This window comes from Nycticebus coucang, chromosome 11, assembly GCF_027406575.1.
Source record: "Nycticebus coucang isolate mNycCou1 chromosome 11, mNycCou1.pri, whole genome shotgun sequence".
NCBI classification, from domain to species: Eukaryota; Metazoa; Chordata; class Mammalia; order Primates; family Lorisidae; genus Nycticebus; species Nycticebus coucang.
The window spans coordinates 24,474,083-24,490,990 of record NC_069790.1 but is presented as its reverse complement, the minus strand read 5'-3'; the positions used below and the strand labels follow the sequence as shown (position 1 = coordinate 24,490,990).

Genomic DNA, 16,908 nt, shown 5'->3' with positions numbered 1-16,908 from the left:
GAAGAAAGAGAAGTACGGAGTTGTTGCATGGCTGAGGAACAAAGTACTTAAAATCTGAATGAAAGTATTTTGAGAGCAGTATTTCATTTGCTACAGATTGTAAGAATTCCTTTAGAAGGGAGGTATAATTTGCTAGTTACAAGTTTTAAGATAAAGCTGTAACATTTTTCTCTCTGGCAGGCAGGTTTTATTATTATTTTATATTTTGGGAAGAAAAGTTTTGTGGCAGTTACAGCCAGTGGTTCTTTTCCCCTGCAGTGCTGGTGATGAGTTCGGGAGCATTTCAGCTCTCACAGTGGCCAGTGTTCTCATTCTTAATCTCATGAACTCATCTGCTTCAGCACTTCTGGAAGGTAGCCTGTTAGGACAGTGGCTGGTAAACATTGCCTGCTGTTTTACTGAGGAGTGGTTTAGACTCTTGAAATAGCATCAACATTTCTGTGCTGTGATTCTTTAATAATAGATGGTATGGCATTCATAGCTTTTCCATCCAGTCCTTGGCGCCTTTAAACATAAAATGAGAATCTTTAAATACTCAGAGATGGTTGTCATTTTGTGCTACAAGAAGTTTTTTCATTCCAAGTCTTTGAACTTCATAACATTGGGATTGTTTTTCCATAATTTCCAACATTCCATAAATATCTGTCAAGAACAAAGAAAAGGGAAGGGGATCTTTACTCTTTGCATATAAATATTATAACTTTGTACACATGATGTCCTACTTTGATTATGAAGAACAAACTAGCTCCCTTGTATGGTAATTCCAAAATTAAAAGATTGTGCATGTCTAAGGGATTGGATATATTTTGTAAAACTCTAAATACATTTGTATTTCTGTGCTGTTCTAAAGTTTACCTTTTTACTTATATTACTTAAAGATAGAAACTATATATTTAAATCATGTAAATGGAACACAATTTAGAGGTTTTTTGCCAATCTTACATTTCATCAGCGTCTCATACGTAGTGTGCTGCTCAAAATTTTTTTGTGTGCAATATAAACATTTAAACATTTCAGTCAGGTACTGAGCCAGAAAAGGTAATTGAAGTTTTTAGAAAGCTTCTGTGCTTAGAAGATATTTTGTTGTTTCCTTGAAATGTTAGTATTTTTTTTTTGTTTTTTTTTTTTGTTTGTTTTTTGAAATGTTAGTATTTTAAAGCTGGAACAACAAGATCAAGACTTAATGTTTTTCAGGCCACTTGGTCATTGGTTCCTAAATTCAGGAATCATTTGGTTAATGAATTGGGGAAGGCATTTAGTGGTTATGGGAGTAGTTGAAATATTTGAGATTAAAGGCTTTTTACAAACTCTTAAGCAAATTTAGGTTCAAAAACTTAGAAACTTTTCTAAAGAAGTTTAGCTGGCACATGTTTTGATCAGAAAGGTAGTTTCTCTTTACTCTGATAATTTTAAAGTTTGTACTAGTTCTTTTTTGTCATTTGTTCAAAAGTATTAAAATTATAAATCACGTCTAATACTGAATTATAAAACTTCAATTGTACTTTTATTTTAAGAACAATGAGAATAAAGTTATCCCATTTGTCCTGCATACAGTTGTACTCGACCTGTGCTTCTAGAAATGCTCTGCCTGCTGCACATGTGGTTTCGGGCCTGCTTTGCAGCTGAATGGCAGTGCTAGAAACCACACAGGACGAACCAAAGGACTCATTACTCATTTGCTCTCTCATTTTGACACAGCCTACAGCAGGGCCTCAGCATTCCAGGTGGTGAACTCTGCAGGAAGAACCCTCTGCTCCTGTGGAGTATGTCTGCTGCACAGAGCACAGACAGCAGAGGCTGGTCCCGCACAGTATCTCATCCACATCACTGACAGAAGCCTCTATTTTCCACCTGGACTGGTAAGCTTCCAAACGGCCCTTGACATTTCCAGTGAGGACTCCCAGCAGATTTTCATATGTATTTCCATGTACTGTGGGTTCCCTTTGAACTGTTCTACAAAACAAGGTTTGTGATGTGCTTCATGGAAGAAGTAGACAAACTTCCTTGCTCATGGGAGCCTGTGCTTCCTTGAGTAATAGTGTACCGTTAAATTAGTTGCCAGTGTCCTTGACATGGATTGTGGGAGACCTGGAGCTGAGATAATAGCACAGTAGTGTGGCTTCCACACGGGAGGGAGTGAAGTCATGTGTGGGTCCCCGTCACCTCCCAGGTAAGAGCTACCTGGCTTCATTCTGATAGGTCAGGAGTTGCAGTTACTGAAACTGGTAACTACTAAAAGGAGCCATTGTTCCCAAGGAACAACCCTTTGGGAAAGTCTTTTCTAGGCCAATCTACACAGGGTTGGGGAAGCACAATGCAGCAGGGCTGACCTGCCCAACTTCACCACGAACCCTCACCAAATCCTCAACATGGCATCATAAACACACTTGGTATGATTGTCAAGCCAGAGCCAGGGAATAACACTGGGGCAAGAGATCCAAACAGTGGTGGTCTTTGTTCTCAATCCCACGCACACCTGCCTTTGAACCACTGATATACAAATTAGGATTCAGGTATTTTTTAATGTGTCTTTATCCTTCATTGCACTGAGCTGCACTCCTGGAGCACTTGGATATGGGAAAATAACAAAAGCCACCTGAGAAAATGCTAATCATCACTGAGGCCCAATGATGGGTATACAGAGTTCATTAAATTGTGTGTGTGTGTATTAGAGAATTTTCATAATGTAGAGTTAGAAACTACTTACCTAACCCTGAAAAAACTTTGTTTCTAATGTGAAGGCATGAGTTACTGTGCGATGGATCTGAGTACCTGATGGGGGAATCAGGACTTCATTTTGTAGTTTCTCCTCTACAGAGGCCCTGGCCTCTAGGAAGTCTCTCACCAAGACCTTGCCTATGACTATCACCTTCCCACCACTTACTGACTGAGGACATACTGCACAGTAATCAAAGACCCAGACCCAGCCTCTCTTCCTTCTGAACATCTTCCCTGAGCCATTCTGAGTCCTTTTAAATTCAGTATTTATCAGGCACTCCATAATCTTCCCAGTCTTAGGAGATTTGCAATTAATAAAATCAGAAGAAAAATAGGACTTTTTGTTGTTGTTGTTGCAGTTTGGCCGGGGCTGGGCCTGAACCCACCACCCTCGGTATATGGGGCCAGCACCCTACTCACTGAGCTACAGACACTGCCCGAAAAATAGGACTTTTGAAAGAAAGGGCATAGACAACTAAAATCTGTCCTAAGCTGGGCGACTTAACCTGTGAAATGTATGTACAGAAGAACATAAAGCAGATAAACAGTATAATAAATATAAACATTCATGCAGCCATGACCCAGGTAGGAAATAGAATAATAGGGTACTGCCAGTGCCTAAAAAGCCCCACTTCTGTGTTTCTCCCAGATCAGAACTCTCTTCTTCCTCTAGAAGTATTTGGCATTCTGACTTTATAATATGGTTTATTTTTTATTTTTTCGAGAAAGAGTGTCACTATGTTGCCCATGGTAGAGTGCTATGGCATCATAGCTCACAGCAACCTCAAACTCTTGGGCTTAAGTGATTCTCTTGCCTCAGCCTGCCAAGTAGCTGGGACAACAGGCGCCTGCCACAGTGCCCAGCTACTATTTTGTTGCAGTTGTCATTGTTATTTACTTGGCCCGGGCTGGGTTCGGACTTGTCAGCCTCAGTGTATGTGGCCAGCACCCTACTCACTGAGCTACAAATGCCAAGCCTATGTATGTATCCCAAACATAGGTTTTACCTGTTTTTGAACTTCTATAAATGGAGTCACACCATTTGTAATACCTTTTTCTGCTTAATTTTGGTCTCTAGGACAGTGGTTCTCAACCTTCCTAACGCCGCAACCCTTTAATACAGTTCCTGTGGGTCGACCCACAGGTTGAGAACTGCTGCTCTAGGAGATCATTCTCCCTCATCACTTTCTTTTTTTTTTTTTTGTCGAGGCAGAGTTCTACCCTATGCCCTGAGCAGAGGGCAGTGGCGTCATAGCTCACTGCAACCTTGAACTTGGGCTGTGGGCATCCTGCTGCCTCAGCCTCTGGGACCACTGGGATTACAGGCGCTCGCCGCTGCGCCCGGCTGGGTTTTTCCATTTTTTTCACGAGTTGGGGTCTCACTCTCGCTCAGACAAGCCTCGATCTCCTGAGCTCAAGCAATCCTCCCGCCTCAGCCTCCCACAGTGCTGGGATTACAGGCGTGAGCCACCGCGCCCGTCCTCCCTCATCACTTTCTACAGCTTTACTGTTGCATGCCACAGTTCCGTCCACGTGGGCGGCAGGTGCACTCAGAGTTGCCAGCTTGGGTGATGTGAACAGCAGCCAGCACTGCTCTTGATGGTGCTCATGTGCACACCCCAGTGCCCCGAAGAAATAGGTGTGGGAATGGCAGGGGCACTGGGTCACACATCCTCAGCCTCTTCAGTTAGTGCTAACTCCTTTTTCAAAGTAGTACAATCACTTTGCCCTCTCAACAGCACGGCATGGGAGTCTACCTTGTTCCACATTTTTTCCAACATTTGTTACCATCAAACCTTTAAATTTTTGCCAATGTGGAGGCTGTGAAATGGTGTCTCATGTTTTAATTTGTTTTTTTTTGTTTGTTTGTTTTTGTTTTTTGAGACAGAGCCTCAAGCTGTTGCCCCGGGTAGAGTGCTGTGGCATCACAGCTCACAGCAATGTCCAACTCGTGGGCTCAAGCAATTCTCCTGCCTCCACCTCTTAAGTAGCTGGGACTACAGGTGCCTGGCACAACACCCGGCTATTTTTTTGGTTGCAGCCATCATCATTGTTGTTTGGTGGGCCCAGGCTGGATTCAAACCCGCCAGCTCAGGTGTATGTGGCTGGCGCCTTAGCCACTTGAGCCACAGGCTCCGAGCCTCATGTTTTAATTTGAATTATTTTCTCAAGTACCAAGAAGGTTTAGTACTTTTATTTATTGGGCATTTAAATTTCTACTTTTATAAAATGCCTGTTGAGGTTTTTTACCATTTTTCCATTAGGGTCTGTTTGTTATTTGAGAGTACATACATGTATTTTGTCTTAGTCCATGGGGGCTGCTAGGACAAAGTACCTGAGACTGGGTAGTTCATAAAAAAACAAAATTTGTTTCTTACAGTTCTAGAGGCACCAGCAGATTGAATGTTAAGTACCCAGTCTCAGCTTCTAAAATGGCACCTTTTTTCTACATCTGGAGGGGAGAAACACTTTGTCCTCACATGGCAGAAGAAACAGAAGGGATAAAGTCAATGAACTTCCTCCATCAAGCCTTATTTGTTTGGGGGGTTTTTTTGAGATACAGTCTGACTTTTGCCCAGTCTAAAAGACAGTGGCATCATCATAGTCTCACCGCCCCCTACTCACTGAGCCACAGGCACCACCCAAAGTCGAGCCCTTTTATGAGGGCATCTAACTCCATTCATGAGGGCAAATCCCTCTTGACCTAATCACCTCTCAAAGGCCACACCTCCTAATTTTGTTGCATTAGGCGTTCAGTTTCAATATGAATTTTGGAAAGGACAGAAACATTAAAACCAAAGTATGTGTATATATGTGTGACTATTCTGGATACTATTTCTTTGTCAATTATGTGTGTTACAGTATCTCATTTTGTGGTCTTCGTTGTTTCTGGTGTCTTGGTGAATAGAGTTCTTAATGTAGTCAAATTTATCTACTTACAACTAGAACTTTTGTGTTTTAAGAAACCCTTCTTTACCTCAAGGTCATAATGTATTCCCTACAGTAGTCAGGAGTTTTTGTTTTTGTTTTTTTACTTTTGCTTTTTATATGTAGGACTTTACCTGAAATATGCCTGTTTTAGAGTGATATAGAAAAGTCCAGTTTCTCCCCACCCACCTCTCGCCCCCGCACAGATAGCAAATTTTGCTATTTCTTATTTTCCGAAGTTAAGGACTCTGTTTAAGTTGTCTTCCCTTATGACTGTCACTCAACACAAAGATATTTTAATACCAGAATATAGGAGGAGCTTGGGGCCAGAGTAAAGGAGAATCCTTTAATCAAATAGTATAATAGCTGAGTTGTACTCATTTAATTTGTCCATTCTTTTTTTGTTGTTTTTTTGTTACAGGTCCTGAAGCATTGCGTCAGCATGGGTTCATGGAGATGAAAGAACCTTACTTTTATACTCTAAAGGGCTGGTGTTCCCAAAGTCTAACAATCCATAGATGTCCAGTGTCTCCAGAACTACTCTGGGTGGTCAACAGACCCTATAGACCTTTAACACTGCACCAGAGATTCACACTGGCCTCCAAAATCCAACATTTACACACCTTTTGAAGACTAACCTGAGTACCTCACACTGCATTTTAAACCCTGCCCGTGGGGTATCTGAGTACACAGTAAGTGCTGCACGTGGTCCATGACGCACAGTTCCTCATCCCAGTGGAGCTCCCTGTTCAGCACAGGGAAGTGGGCAGTTACTGGAGAGGGCAGAGGGAGAGTGCTGGGGGGCAGGGAGCTGGGCCAGCACCCCACGGGGCTCACTACTTTTTGAGAGGAGCCAGTAGATGTCTCTTCCCCTGGAAATTCAAGTTGAGACCTGAAGCTGAGTGAGAGTTTTAGGGGTGACGTGGTGGCAGAGAGTGGGGGAATCATGAGATATAAAGGACTCCAGGGCCCAGGAGAACAGCATAGGCACAGGCTTGGAAGGAGCATGGCTTCAGGGAATTTTTTTGGTGCAGCTGGAACCTAGACAGGAGGGACAGGCAAGAGATGGAGTATGAGGGTGAGGACAGGTCAGAGGGAGGAGAGCCCTATCAGCCTGTTGAAAGAATGTGGACTTGATCTGAAGGTGCTGGGAAAACCTTGAAGGGTTTCCTGTGGACAAGTCGCAGGTTGAATGCTACCTTCTAAAAAGTTCTTTCCAGGGCGGCACCTGTGGCTCAGCGGGCAGGGCACCGGCCCCATATATCGAGGGTGGTGGGTTCAAACCTGGCCCCGGTGGAACTGCAATAAAAAGTTCTTTCCAGACATGCATGTCATCTCTGCTTTCACATTGCCCTTCACTATAAATTCAATGAGTTTCTCAGTTGGCCTTTTCTGAACTCAACCACCACCGCATTTCCTAATGAAAAGGGCCAATAAAGTTGATGGTGGGCCTAGGGGAAGTCAAGAGCAGAGAGGACACTCCAGCATGTTTCAATTACTTTCTCAGGCACAGTGATGTGTTCAAATTTGGAGAAAACCTCCTATGTCTTTTTTTTTTTTTTTTTTTGCAGTTTTTGGCTGGGGCTGGGTTTGAACCCACCACCTCCAGCATATGGGGCTAGTGCCCTACTCCTTTGAGCCACAGGCGCCACCCTATGTCTTAATAGTTTACAAGCAGGAAAAGAGTAGTTGATGACTGACATCTGGATTTCCATTTATATTTGATCCAATCCATGGATTTTTTTTTTTCTGATAAAATTTAACAGGAGAACCACACACTTGCTTTGGGGAATGTTTAGGTCAAAAGTAGGACAATGGAGAATTTGAAAAGTAGCCTTTTCACCTGCCTCCTGCAGGCTCTGTCTCCCCTAGAAAATGGTAGCTGAGCAGCACTTCCCAGAAACTGCTAAGATGGAGACTAAATTACAATCTCCTTTGTGACCACATCCTGAACTGGTTTTTTGGATAAGCTAAAACATTCAGAAGCCAAAGCCTCTGTGGTCTAGATAACATCCCTCAATCTCACTAAACATGTTCGAAATGGAAATTCCCAGGTAGTTGTAAGAGGTTAAGATGAATATTTTTTGTGTGTCACTCACTTCATGGTCACTAAAACCACAAGGCCAACAGAACTGCAATTTTTTTTTCTTACATATTTTACAAGCTTTTGGGGTTTTGTTTGTTTTTGTTTTGTTTTGTTTTTGAGACAGTGTCTTGGCCATTGCTGGGTAGAGTGCAGCAGTGGCATCATCATAGCCCATGGTAGCCTCAAACTCCTAGGCTGGGGTGGGGAGGCTGCAGCCTTAAGGCCACATGTGGTCTTCTGGGTCCTTCAATGCAGCCTTTCAACTGAATCTAAATTTTATAGAATAAATTCTTTTATTTTTATTTATACATTTTTGTCTTTTATATTTTTATTTTTAAAAATAAACATATCTAGGTGGACATTTTGGTCTTTGTCCGTAGGTCAGTACGGCCCCTGGTTCCACATGGTGCGAAAGTAGGAGGTATATCTTTAAAGTTGATGGTAACAAGTGGAATTGCCTAGTAGTATCAGGTTATAAAGTGACCAAACCAAACATGATCTTCCATTGAAGCAAGACGACTAATTATATAGTGGAGAAAGAAGTAGAAAGGAAATCTGTCCAGAAGAAGCCTGAGAAGATGATGAACAGATAGGTGACAAGATTTGGGAGGCAATTTGCATCCATCTTAAGTACAGACTGAAGAAAAAACAGTGAATATAAGCAAATTAGAAAAGTACTTCTGATCTCAGACTTCATATCTTTTAAGGCAACACTTTTTTGAAGTTTTGAGTTTAAAAGACGTTCAGAATTATGAGAAAAGTTGTGTAGGAAATAATTATCACTTTAATTAGCTTGGAATTCTGGCTTATTCTTTATGGTATTAATTCTCTTTAAGTGTAAATCAGTGTGGAAATGCCTTCAGTTTAAAAAGTTTGTACCCTCTCTTTTATTAGAGCATTCACACTGGAGAGAAACCCTATGAGTTTATTGAGTGTGGGGAAATTTACACTCGCATGTCACATCTCTTTGAATGTAGAAGTCATGCTGAAGAGAAATACTGTCCTTCTAAGGAATATCGAAAAGCCTTTAGCTAGATGACAAATCTCACTGAACAGCAAAAACTTCATGCTGGAGAGAAACCAGTGAATGCAGCAATACATCATTAAATATTAGAAAATATATACTGGAGAGAAAGCTTTGAATGTATTGAGTATGATAACATTTTCTCTCAAATCTTTTCCTTTGCATTTGAAGGCCATACATAGAGAAGCCTTATAAATGTAAGAAATGTGGAAATATCTTCAGCCAAAAGTAAATTCTCATTCATCAAAAAATTCATACTGGAAAGAAACCTTGTGAATGTGGGCAAGCTTCCATTCAGATGTCACAACTCAGTCAACAGAGAATTTATAGTGGGGAAAACCCCTTTGCTTACAAGGTATGTGGGAAAGTCTTCAGCCACAAATCAAATCTCACTGAGCATGAGCGTTTTCATACTAGAGAGAAACCCTTTGAATGCAATGAATGTGGAAAAGCCTTTAGCCAAAAGCAGTATGTCATTAAACATCAGAACACCCATACTGGATAGAAGCTTTTTGAATGTAATGAATGTGGAAAATCTTTCAGCCAGAAGGAAAACCTCCTTACCCATCAGAAAATTCACACTGGAGGGAAACCCTATGAGTGTAAAGATTGTGGGAAAGCTTTCATTCAAAAGTCAAATCTCTAGCTGGGCATTGTGGCAGGCGCCTGTAGTCCCAGCTACTTGGGAGGCTGAGGCAAGAGAATCGCTTAAGCCCAGGAGTTGGAGGTTGCTGTGGGCTGTGTGAGGCCATGGTACTCTACCGAGGGCCATAAAATGAGACTCTGTCTCTACAAAAAAAAAAAGTCAAATCTCATCCGACACCAGAGAACTCACACAGGAGCAAAGCCCTTTGTGTGTAAGGAGTGTGGAAAAACCTTTAGTGGCAAATCAAACCTTACTGAGCATGAGAAAATCCGTATTGGGGAGAAACCCTTTAAATGTAGTGAATGAAGGTGGAATAGCTTTTGGCCAGAAGAAGTACCTCATAAAACATCAAAACATTCACACTGGAGAGAAACCCTATGAATGTAATGAATGTGGAAAAGCCTTCTCTCAAAGAACATCACTTATTGTACATGTGAAAATTCGTTCAGGAGATGAACCTTACAAATGCAATGTGTGTGGAAAAGCCTTCTCTCAGAGTTCATCTCTTACTGTTCATGTGAGAAGCCATACAGCTGAGAAACCCTATGTTTGCAATGAATGTGGAAAGCTTTCTCTCAATTCTCAAGCCTTGCTCTGCATTTGAGAATACACACAGGTAAGAAGCCTTATCAATGTAGTGAATGTGGGAAAGCTTTTAGCCAGAAGTCGCACCATATTAGACATCAGAAAATCCATACTCATTAAAAGCCCTGTGAATACCTTGAAAATGGCAAAGTTTTCATCAGGAATTTACAACTCATAGTGAATCAGAAAGAATCACTCTGAAGCAAAAGCATCGTGAATGAGGTAAAGTAACAAATATTAAAAACTTAGGGGACATGAGAGAATTCATACCGAAGAGAAAGACGTTTATATGATAAAAAGCCTACAAAAAAAACCTATAGCAAAGGTAATACTGAAACTTTAGACACATTTCCACTAAAATGGAAACAAAACATAACCATTAGCCATTGCTGTCATCTTAAATTGGAGATTTGCACCACTGTAATAGGAAAAATAAGTTGTAAGTATTGAAAAGAAAGACAAACACAGATGATATGATGAATTACAAATAAAATAAAACTCTAGTATTAATTCAGCAGAGCACAAGAGATTCCAGAAAGATATATGCATTTATTAGAATTTGGGCTATGATAGAAACAGCATCAGGTGAGGATATGATGGGACTATTTTAAAAAATGATTTGGAGGTTATTTGTTCTCTAAGGGGGAGAAAATAGAACATGAACTATCTACAAAAATAAAATCCACAGAGATTAAAAAGAGGAACTTGAGAAGGCTATGTTCTAAATGGTTATTACCTTGGGAAGTAGGGATATGTTCCTGTAACAGCTTCAAAACTGCTTAGCAATTCTGCTCATGAGTGTGTATGCTCAGGAAATATATACCAGGATATTAATCACGGCTTGATACATAGTAGACAGAAATGGAACAAAATGGAAAATTCTTGACAGAATACTGTATATCTGTCAAATGCAACAAGTGATATTAACATTTATTTATTTTTTTTTTTCGTAGAGACAGAGTCTCACTGTACCGCCCGAGGGTAGAGTGCCCTGTCATCACACGGCTCACAGCAACCTCCAGCTCTTGGGCTTACGCGATTCTCTCGCCTCAGCCTCCCTAGCAGCTGGGACTACAGGCGCCCGCCACAACGCCCGGCTATTTTTTTGTTGCAGTTTGGCCGGGGCTGGGCTTGAACCCATCACCCTTGGTATATGGGGCTGGCGCCCTACTCACTGAGCCACAGGCGCCACCCATATATTAACATTTATTAACATCTGGAAAATGTTGAAGGGGAAATTAATTTGCAGCATGAAATACAGTACAATGATTGTAAATTCTAATTCAAACTTCCTTCACAAAATTCAGTACTATATACTGGTAATGGACACATACATGTATGTAAATGAATGATTTAAATGATTTGGAAGGATACAGATGTTGATGGTCACCACTGTGTAGACTCAAGAAAGAAAGGGAATGAGTGTGGGAGGGGGGAGGGTATTGGTTAAAAGGGTCTTCAGCTTTTTATATAAATATTCATTTCTCTTTAAAAGACTGCAAATAAATATAAAGATACTGGTTGATTCTGGATTCTGGTATATGGATATCTTGTCTTATTTTTTGTATTTTTCTGTATTTTTAAAATTTCTCAAAATTAATAAGAATGGGGAAGAGGATGAGAACACTGTACCTGTAGAAATCATGTTATAATGGATTCATTCCCAGTCAAATCCTAAACTTTTTGTGTGTGTGTGTGTGTAGAGACAGAGTTTCACTTTATTGCCCTCGGTAGAGTGCGTGGCGTCACACAGCTCACAGCAACCCCCAACTCCTGGGCTTAGGCGATTCTCCTGCCTCAGCCTCCCGAGTAGCTGGGACTACAGGCGCCCGCCACAACGCCCGGCTATTTTTTTGTTGCCATTTGGCCGGAGCCGGCTTTGAACCAGCCACCCTTGGTATATGGGGCCGGCGCCCTGCTCACTGAGCCACAGGCACCACCCTCAAATCCTAAACTTTTTATAGAAAATATTTCTAAAATTTTATCAACAATGAGCAGATGGACTTGCTGTCTATGTAATATGAAATTATCTATTTTATTAAAATTAAAAATGCATACTCCAAAAAAATAAATATTTAAAACACCAAAGAGGGCGGTGCCTGTGGCTCAAAGGGGTGAGGCGCTGGCCCCATATGCCGGAGGTGGCAAGTTCAAACCCAGCCCCGGCCAAAAAAAAAAAAACAAAGAATAAAGAAAAATAAATAAAATAAGTTTCAATGAAACAATTCTTGCAGGTTGACCAATACAGACTATTAGTAAACCATAAAGGCTAAATTGACAGTTGCTAAGCTCTTAATTTAGTTCTAACTTCCCCTGCCTGACTGGCACCACTACTGCACAAGGCTAGCTGGCGAGTTTATGGGGGTCAAATACGCCAATCTTTTACCATCTTTTGACAATGGTACACTATGTTTCTGTTTGAAGTGGAGTTTGTGAATAGTTGCACAGCTCGATCGTATTTTTAAATTCTGTCTGCTTAACAGCCCATCATGTCAAAGATGACCAAGAGAACAATGAAGGAAGAAAACACATTTTTTTTGTTTTTTTGTAGAGACAGAGTCCCACTGTACCGCCCTCGGGTAGAGTGCCGTGGCGTCACACGGCTCACAGCAACCTCTAATCTTGGGCTTACGCGATTCTCTTGCCTCAGCCTCCCGAGCAGCTGGGACTACAGGCGCCCGCCACAACGCCCGGCTATTTTTTGTTGCATTTTGGCAGGGGTCGGATTCGAACCCGCCACCCTCGGTATATGGGGCTGGTGCCCTACTCACTAAGCCACAAGCGTCGCCCAAGTTTTTTTTTTTTGTTTTGTTTTGTTTTTTGTAGAGATGGGGTCTCCCTCTTGCTCAGGCTAGTCTCAAACTCCTGACCTCAAGCAATCATCCTGCTTGCACCTCCCAGAGTACTAAGATTACAGGTGTGAGCCACTGTGCCCAGACATTTTATAACCTTGAAAGTATGTTTTTCCATTGATGACAGATCCCCCTCTTTGAGACTCAGAGTTGGAAACATTTTTACATATTTTGACTGTGATTAATTCCATTTCTTTGAACATCTGGGCTTAATCCTTAGAATTTTCTTTTGGGGCCTTACTGGAAATAACAGAATAACTAGTCACCACTCCTCTGGTTGGAAAATGTGTTTTTGTTTGCTTTTAGGTTGTCACGTTAATCCTGTGGCTATTCTCCCATGAAGGGCAGGCTATATTTCCAAACCTGCTAATATAAATCACAGGGAACTCAAAATAGGCTTCCCATATAGACAGTGTTGTTTATGGAAGCTATGTCTCATCTCATAAAGGCCACTCCACCCATTAAAGAGCCAGAGTATCTACCAAAGTACAGTCATGTGTCCCTTAATGATAGGGACACGTTCTGAGGATTGCATTGTTAGGCAATTTTGTCATTGTTCAAACAAGATAGAGTACACTTACTCAAATCTACTGCACACCTAGCCTATATGGCACAGCCTGTTGCTCTCCAGGCTATACATCTGCACAGCATGGACTGTGCTGAATACTGTAGGCAACTGTAACACAATGGTAAGTGTTTGTGTGTCTAAACATAGAAAAGGCACAGTAAAAATATGGTATTGTAATCTTATGTACATGGGGCTGTCATTGGGCTGGAACTTCATTAAGTGGCACATGACTGTGGTATAAAGATGCTAGAGACTGTACAACAGACAGAAAAATGTATTAACAGACAATCTGACAGCTAAAACCATAAGTCCCATTTGCTGCAGCCCCAGAAGGAGTAAGTAAAGATTCACTCAGTCACAGAAGCATTTACTATGGGTGAAGTGCTGTCTGGGTCCAGAAGATAAGAGGAGACCTGTATAAATATGTGCTATAAGGCGGTGATAAGCGTGTTAAGAAGTCTAGTAAAGTGCCATAGCAGTCCTTTCAGCTGGGGCAATCGGAGAAGGCTTCCAGACAAGGTTTTGAAAGTGCAGTTACATTACCTTTTTTTTTTTTTTTACATATACATGTGTCTATTAGGTTTCCATTTTTGCCCTTATAAAATTAAAGAGGCCTTAAAATTTACTAACACTGACAATGTTTAAGATAAGGACTAGAAACACCCAGCCCTGGCCAGAAACTGCAAAAAAAAAGAATGAACGAACATAAATACATTCAGAAAGAAATCAGAGAATTGCTGCATCAAAATATTAAGCAATAATATTAACAATGCAAAGAAAATAACATTCACGTGTTACTATAATGTGAATAATAATAATAATGATAATGATGCAAAGAAAGTCCATTCAGTATGGACTCCATACTCTGTGCTGAATCTCAGAGTCAAGCATTCTGTAATAGACATACTCTTATTTGACAATGTGAATGTTACATTACCTTTATATTTCACAAAAAAATTCAAAAAAATTTGCATCAGGCTAGGTGTGGTGGCTTACCACCTGTAATCCTAGTACTCTGGGTGGCCACAGCAGGTGGATTGCTTGAGCTCAGGAGTTCAAGACCAGCCTGATCAAGACCCCATCTCTAATAAAAATAGAAAAACTAGCCGAGTGTTTTAGTGGGTGCCTGTAGTCCCAGCTACTCAAGAGGCTGAGTCCAAGTGTTTGAGGTTGCTGTGAGCTATGACACCACAGCACTCTACCCAAGATGACAGAGTGAGACTCTGTCTCAACCAAAAAAAAAAAAGAAACATCAGCTTGTTTTCTTTGGGAACTAGAAGATATTTTACCTACTTTCAAGTTAAGACCGATTTCAAGGCTAAGCATGTGTTATTTCACTTGATCTAGGTGCCTTCATAGGTGCACACACAATTAAAATCAAGTTGCACACGTGACAGACATTAATGCATCTTTTTTAGTTATAATCCCCAACTGTTACAAAATTAATTTATTTTAGAGCTAGGTAGGTATAATCAATGGAAGGAAGATGGCTTACATTTTTTAGGCACATCTTTGAAGAAACTGCAAACCCAAAAAGTTTGTGTTTCTGACAACTAAAAATTACATAAAAGTGCCTGAATTTCATTTCTGTAAACACTGCCAGTGGTAATTAGCATCACACTTTGCATTTGCTCTGGACTTTCTGACTAACAAGCTGGGACCACATAAACCGGAGGTCAACAGCCCTGGGTCTGAATCCAGCACCCACACTTCACTTGCTTATTACCTAACCTCTCTGGACTGCAGATTTTCCTGCAGTATAGCTGTTTTAAACAAGGTGATGCATGTATGGTACGTGTATTTCTTTGTATTCACATTCGTCTGTTCATCATCCCCTACAAAACGTGAACAGGAGCACAACAAACTGATATAGTCAACAGTAAGTTAGGGTCTACTTAAAGTAACTTATAAAGGCTGGGTACAGTGGCTTACACCTGTAATCCTAGCACTCTAAGAGACCAAGGCTAGTGGATCACTTGAGATCAGAAGTTCAAGACCAGCCTGAGCAACAGTGAGACCCTCTCTCTAAAAATAGCCAGGCGTTGTGGTGGGCTATTTATTTATCTTATAAATTTTATAAAATAAAATAAACTATAGCATGGAATTGGAACATTCCCTACCACAAAGAAATGATAAATGCTTGAAGTGATGAATACCCAGTTCACTGATTTGATTATTACACATTGTATGCTATATCAAAACATCACATGTACCCTATAAATATATACAACTATTTTGTACCTATAATAACTAAAAATGAACTTTTTAGAGTCTCACTATATCACCCTCGGTAGAGTGCTGTGGTGTCACAGCTGACAGCAACCTCAAACTCTTGGGCTTAAGCAATTCTCTTGCCTCAGCCTCCCGAATAGCTGGGACTACAGCCGCCCACCACATGCCCAGCTATTTTTTTTAGCTAGCCCCGGGTGGGGTTTGAACCAGCCCACCCTCAGTGTAAGTGGCTGGCGCTATAACCACTGTGCTATGGGCACTGAGATAAATGGAAATGTGGTTTTTCTTTTAATTTTCTTTTTTTTAATTTCAGCTTCCTTGTTCATTCTTCTTCGTTTGAAGTACTTTTTTGTTGTTGTTGTTCATTTTCTTCTTTTTTAAATGTTCTTCCTTTGGCGATTCTCTTTCCCATTGCCTCCCCAGTAGCTGGGATTACAGATGCCAACCACAACATCTGGCTGTTTTTGATGTTAGTAGAGACGGGGTCTTACTCTGGCTCACTGCTGCTCATACTGGTCTCGAACCTCTGAGCTCAGGCAATCCACCCACCTCGGCCTCCCACAGCTCTGGGACTACAGGCATGAGCCACCACGCCCAGCCAGAAATGTTTTTTTTAATTAAAAATATGAATACAGGACCCCACATCCGGCACCTGCCCGGACCTCCAGCTGCACCGTGACCCGTGACTGCCCAGATTTCCGTATGAGTGCCACTGAAACCCGCAACCTGCGACCCGCGCCGGCCAAGCCTCTGCACACCCTGACCGGGATCTCCAGGAGCCACACAACCCTGAGTCCTCCCTCCTGTACCCTCCCTGCCTCCACACTGGCCCACTCGTCTGGCCAGGAATTCTGGTAGCCATGTTGCCCTCCAGAGCCCTCCCTGCCTCTGCATGAAGCCCTTCTCCTGGCCAGAGACTGCTGGAGCCTTGGCCCTCTGTGCCAAAGGGCACTGGGTGCCAGGCACTCCCAGAACTGTGTGCACCACAACCCCGCCCTGTTGCTGGATCCAGGTGTGTCACACTCCAGAGCTGCTTCAACAAACACAACTCCCTGGCTATAGCAGCCCCAGAGAAGCCTACACAGGGTCACTACCTACAAAGATCCAGCAACAATGGATCCCACTGGGATCTAATCTTGGAGAGACCACCTCCCAACTCTGAGGACAGCCAGAAGCAACGGTGAAAAATAATCATGAGGCAAAATCAACGGAAAAACTCTGGCAATATGAATAATCAGAGTAGATCAACTCCCCAAGGAACAATGGAGC

The 16,908-nt window shown here is 41.6% G+C and overlaps 1 pseudogene; it reads left to right on the top strand.

The window, feature by feature from the left end:
- The first annotated feature begins 8,991 nt into the window (after positions 1-8,991).
- LOC128598279 (zinc finger protein OZF-like) lies at positions 8,992-11,399 on the top strand (annotated as a pseudogene).
- The last annotated feature ends 5,509 nt before the right edge of the window (positions 11,400-16,908 follow it).